Source organism: Mus caroli, chromosome X (assembly GCF_900094665.2).
Source record: "Mus caroli chromosome X, CAROLI_EIJ_v1.1, whole genome shotgun sequence".
NCBI classification, from domain to species: Eukaryota; Metazoa; Chordata; class Mammalia; order Rodentia; family Muridae; genus Mus; species Mus caroli.
In genome coordinates this window covers 90,628,681-90,635,226 of record NC_034589.1, presented here as the reverse complement: position 1 = coordinate 90,635,226, position 6,546 = coordinate 90,628,681, and positions in this window count along the sequence as shown.

The window sequence follows — 6,546 nt, the reverse complement described above, 5'->3', positions numbered from 1 at the left end:
GAGAGAGAGAGAGAGAGAGAGAGAGAGAGAGAGAGAGAGAGAGAGAAGGAGGAAAAGAAAAGAAGAAATATTTCCCTTTTCTTCTCACTATGTCAACAGAGCATTGTTTTCTCTTCAGCTTAGCCATATGTACATGTAGCTGTGAATCCATGTGTGGCTGTCTAGGTGAAAAAAAATGGAGAGTTCTCTTCCACAGTTGACTTGAATCATCGTGTATTTCTGAGCTTGCCTAGTGTCTTTAAAGCATGTGGTTCTGGCAGTGTAATGATGCAGGAGAAATACCAGTCCTCTAATTTCCCCCTCAGATACAGACCACTCCCAACTACTTAGCTTACCTTTCTCCAAAAATTTGTGTTTGGGGGAGTCTAACAGACCTGACTCTACTCTCATCATGACAAGAAAGAATTAAATGTTCACCCTGATGAATTGATTTATAGCTGTCCAGCCTTTAATCTTACATATCAGAATGTTTAAAAGGGGAGAAAACATCCCATGTATGGAATGATGAAATGTCTGGAGTCTAGAAGTAACAATCCTAAATAAGCATAGCTATAGTGGTTGTGATGGTATATGCCCATAAAACCAGCAATTGAGAGAAAGAGGCAGAGAGATCAGAAATTCAGAGCTAGAATGGGCCATGTAATGAATGCCAGCCCCTCTTGGGGCTACATGATACTCTGTCTCCAAACAAAAAGAACAACAATAAAAAGATCACACTAATTTGTTTTATTCCTTCATTGATTTTGAGATTTTATTATATCTCCTTTTGATATGGTTTCTCACATTATAGCCCAGTTAGCCAGAAACTCACTATGTATAGAAGTCTAACTTACAGCTCACAGTAAGCTATCTGCCTCAGTCTAGAAAATGTTAGGACTACAGGATCACCCTGTTCAGGTTACAGTCCTATTTTATACATGAGGAAACTAAGGCTAAGAGAGGTGAATGAATTTTCTCAGGGAAGGGGGACTGGTCTACATTTTTAAGCCAGTGTTCTCTGCAATAAAGATCAAGTGAGTTCCTAAAAATGATGAAAGGCCTTGTAATTCTATTGTACTGACAATACCTTAAAACAGAAACTAAAAGATTTAGGGAGATGAAGAAAGCTACAGAGGTTTGCTAGTGGGCTTTTCTATTAAGATACAACTACATGTTTAACATTGCTAGAAGCAGAATCTGAGGCCCAGGAAGGAGTCCCTGGGCTTCTCTTGTATAGCAGATGCTCAGGAAATGGAGAAGCTATTGTTCCTACTGCAGCATGTTGTCTGGATACCAACAAAAGCTCCCAAAGGGAAGGACTGTAGCTTGCTTTTTCTTTTCATCTTCTAGAAGCTTGTCTAGTGCCAGGCCTCCTGATTGATGATGCTTGCGACAGAGATGAGATCATCTTGACTCCCTGGCCAAAGCCTCTGTCTAGATCCACCCACACTGCTGAGCTGTGCCCCTAAGCCACAACTGTATTAATTAGCTTTCTGGGGCTCCAGTGTTTTAGTTGTCTTCATTTTTCAGTGGATTAGATCAACACAGAACGCCCTGGGGGTCACAGAGTAGTTTTTTGGCCTAGAGGAGTTACATGCTATCCTTGGGGCTCTGGCATTATAGATTGTACTGGGGATGCACTCACCACATCCACTCCTTCATCAGCACATTTACTCTTTAATTTTTTTTTGTATGTTTTGTCTTTCTTTGTGATAGGAGCTTATACTGTAGTTGCCCTGGAACTGTAGCCTAGGCTAGCCTCTAACTCATGCCAGTCTTTCTGCCTCCATCATTAGAGTGCTAAAATTGTAGGCAACAGCTACCATGTCTAGATAACAGATTTACTCTTGCAAAAATTTCAGACACCCGAGTTTTCCCACTTCCTAGGTAAGACTGGATGTGGACAGCTTCTACTTTTTTTATACCTTCCTAGCTACTTCCTTTTCTTCTTATTTCAACTTAAATACCATATTTTTTGCTGATGCTGGTTTTGCTTTTTGAGATAGAGTTTCATTTAGTATTGGCCAACTTTGAAATCTACCAGTAGCCAAGGAGTTCGGGTGCTAGCATTACATGTATTGGCTATCCCATAAGCTATCCCATAAGCCACCAGTACTTGCTCATCAATTTTCAAATAGAATTTCTCTCTTCACTAAAGAAAAAAAATAAGTGTAATATGGAAAGTTCCACTTCTGGTACTTATTATTTTTGTTGTTGTTTTGAGACTATATAGCCCCAGTTCCCTATCCTGTAACTCACTATGTAGACTATGCTATTTCGGAATCTATGACAAGCCTCCTGTGCCAGTTTTCTGAGAGCTGGGAATACAAAAGTGAGCCAACATACTTGTTTGTGATGCTTAGTAGAGTTCTCCTAATGTATTTCAGTTATATATTTACTTGTTTAATAGCCGTTTCTGAGACATAGGTAATATAATGCTATTTTAAAGATATTTACAGTATCTTCAGTTTTCCAAAACAATGAATATGTTACATTACATTACAAGAGGGAATTAAATTTACAGCTGAGTTTCACATACTGATATTGACTTGAATTACCCAAAAGTACACTATATATTCACAGAGTCTCTCTGAAAACAACATCAATATAATGCCAAAACCAGGTAAAGGCCAACAAAAAAGAAAAGTATTGGTTAATACCCTTGATTGACATAGTTACAAAAATGTTCGGTAAAATAATTGAAAAGCAAATACAGATGTGCATAAAACATAGGAAAGTCATTCAATGAAATAAACCACATGAGTCCACTTAACAACAACAACAAAAAAAATCAAATGATCATTCCAATAGATGCAGGAACCCTTTGATAAAAATCCAATATATCTTCATGATAAAAGTAATAGAAAAAGTAAGGCTACAGGGAACACATCTCAACATAATCAAAGCTATGTAGGACATATTCACAGTCAACATCATCCTAAATGGATAAGAACTTGAAGCCACCCTGCTAAAATCAAGAACAAGATAGGCTGACCACTGTCTCCACTCCTTCTTAATGTGCTCAAATCACTAGCTGGAGCAATAAGGCAAGAGAATGAACTAAAAGGGATACAAACAGGAAAAGAATGAGTCAAAATATCCCTATTTGGAGATGACATGATATTATAAGAGATCATCCCCCTAAAATTATCTGAAAAGTTCTGGGAATAGTCAACAATTTCATTAATAAAGCAAGATTCAGAACCATCTTGCAAAAATCAATAGCTTTTCTATATACACAGTCCTATTGACAAAAGCCCCAAAGAAAATAAAATGAATAATCCTAACCAAGGAAGTGAAGCACGTCTACAATGAAAACTTTGAACTTCTGAAGAAAGAGACTGAGAAAGACACTAGAAAATCAAAAGGCATTCCATGCTCATGGATTAATAGAATCAACATTGTGAAAATGATTATTCTACCAAAATCCCTTTATAGACTCAGTGCAATACCAATCAAAATTCCTATCTCATTCTCTACAGAAACAGGAAAATAAAACCTAAAATTCATATGGAACTACAGAAGATCCCAGATAGCCAAAGCAATCCTGAGTAAAAAGAATTTTACTGGAAGGATTGCAATTCCAGATCTCAAGATATATTACAGAGCCATGGTAATAAAAACAATATGGTACTGGCTCAAAAACAAACATGTGTATCAATGTAACAAAAATAAAAGACCCAAGCATGAGTACACATGACTTCAAATTTCAGCCATCTGAAATTTGACAAAGTGTTAAAAACATAAACTGAAGAAAAGAAAGTATTTTCAACAAATGGTGCTCAGAAAATTAGATGTTCACATGAACAGGTATAGAATTAGACCCAGATCTACTACATTATACAAAAACTAACTCCAAATAGATCATAGGCTTAACTGTAAAACTTGAAACACTGAAACTACTGGAACAGGTACTACCCTACATGATATAGATTGGGAAATGAATTTATGAATAGGACTCCATTATTCCAAGAATGAAGGCTAATAATTGACAAGTGGTATTTCATTCATTTACAAAGCATCTGTGCTGCTAATAAAACAATCAACTGGGCTGGCAAGATGGCTTAGCAGGTAAGACTACTCTTCCGAAGGTCCTGAGTTCAATTCCCAGCAACCACATGGTGGCTCACAACCATCCATAATGAGATCTGACACCTTCTTTTGGTGTGTCTGAAGTCAGCTACAGTGAACTTATGTATAATAATAAATAAATCTCTGGGCCAGAACAAGCAGGAACTGAGCAAGCAGAGTTGAGTGGGGTGACTGGAGCGATCGGGGGCCGACCGGAGCAAGCACAGATCCTAAAAAAGAATTCAATTCCCAACAACCACATGAAGGCTCACAACCATCTGTACAGCTACAGTGTACTCACATACATAAAATAAATAAATAAATCTTTTTAAAAAATCAACTGAGTGAAGAAGTCCGCACAATGGGAAGGAATCTTTACCAGCTGTCCATTTCACAGAGGACTCATAGCAAGAGTATATAAAGAACTTAAAAAAAACCAACAGAGTCAAAAACATAAATGACCCACTCAAAAATAGGTTTGGGATCTGAACACTGAACAGAGAGTTCTAGAAGAAATAAAAATAGCTAATCAATATCGAGAGAGAGAGAGAGAGAGAGAAAGAGAGAGAGAGAGAGAGAGAGAGAGAGAGAGAGAGAGAGAGAGAGATTCATCTTCCCTAGCAATGGAAGAAATGCAAACCAAAACAAAAATCAAGGAAAGAACTGACAACAAATGCTGGAGAGAATGCTGGGAAAAGTGAACCCTTATTAAGTGTTAGTGGAAATGCAAACTGATTCAGCTGTTCTTAAAATCAATGCGGAGAATCATAGAGCTAAAAATTAAATCTACTGTATGACTCAGCTACACCATTCATATGAATATGCTCAAAGGACTACCCAGCCATTATTCTTGCTACTCTATTTACAGTAGCTGCAAAATGAAAAGAACCCAAACATCCTTCAACTGATGAATAGATAATGAAAATGTGATGGGTATACATTATGGAATATCATTCAGCTGTAAAGAAAAATGAAATCATAAACTTTGTAGGTAAATGGATAGAACAAAAAAGACCACATTTAGTGAGGTTACCTAGACACAGAAAGACAAATGTTGCATGTTTTCTATCATCTGAGTGCCTTAGTACCAAATCTTTAGATTATATGTGAGTATATAATCTAGAGTAACTGTAAAAACCAGGAAAGTAAAAAGGGACCATAGGGATGGGGAGGAACAGTAGAGAAGAGAATAGCAGGGTTATGGTAAGTCTGTATGTGTGTGTATATGTACATATATACACACACACAGAGTTTAAATGAAACTTTTCTATCTCATTTGCCAATGCTCCCCTCAAGAGCCAAATGCTATCTAATAAAACCCCCCACACCTATCATGAGAATCCCCCTCTCTTCTTTGTCTTTTTAAAGATTTATTTATTAATTTATTATATAAAAGTACACTGAAACTGTCTTCAGACACACCAGAAGAGGGCATCAGATCACATTGCAGATGGTTGTGAGCCACCATGTGGTTGCTGGGATTTGAACTCAGAATCTTTGGAAGAGAGCAGTCAGTGCTCTTAACCACTGAGCCATCTCTCCAGCCCGAGAGTCCCCCTCTTGAGTTATCGGTAATGTTTGTCCAAGAGATTCTCAAAATGTTATAAACTATGCCACTGTCCTTGTTGCCACCCAGAGCTGGAAGATAAGTCCCTATTACTGAAGATACCATGCACTTCAGACACTAGACTCAGAGAACTTGAGCTGTATCTGACCTGAAAGCTTTGTCCCTGAGGATGGATGAACACACACACACACAATCAGGACCTCACTGTGCAATTCTAATTGGCCCTCTACTTGTAGACCTCCTCTTGCCTGTTTCCCAACGTCTGAGATTATAGGTGAGCACCACCATAGCCAGCACCTTTGTTGTGTGGGTGTGACAGGATCCTAGTTCAGGTTGGCCTCCAACTCTATGTAGCTTAAATTAACTCCTGGTCCTCCTGCTTCTACTTCCCACATTATTTGGGGATTATAGGCATGCACCACTATTCTTGTCTGTATTTAGTGGTGTTTTACAGAACCTTTGAGGGCATATGTATGGTGTATGTACTTATTCAGTCTGAGTAAGTGTTCTATTGCTATGAAGAGACACCATAACCATAGCAACTCTCATATAGGAAAGCATTTAACTGGGTCTTAGTTCCAGTTTCAGAGGTTTAGTTCATTATCAGTATGGTGCTGGAGAAGTAGCTGAGAGTTCTACATATGGGTAGATAGGCAGCAGGGAGAGATACTGGGCCTCTCTTGAGAATTTGAAGCTCTAAAGACCACCTCCAATAACATACTTCCTCCAACAAAACCACACTTCCTCCAACAAGATCACACCAGCCAATTCTTCTAAGTAGTGCCACTCCTTAATATCCAAGCATTCAAATCTATTAGCCTATGGGGATCATCCTTATTCAGACCTCCACAGTCAGTGTACTTACACATGTGAGTGTAGATGCATGTAGATGTGTGTTTGTGTGTGTGTGTGAGAGAGAGGGGGGAGGG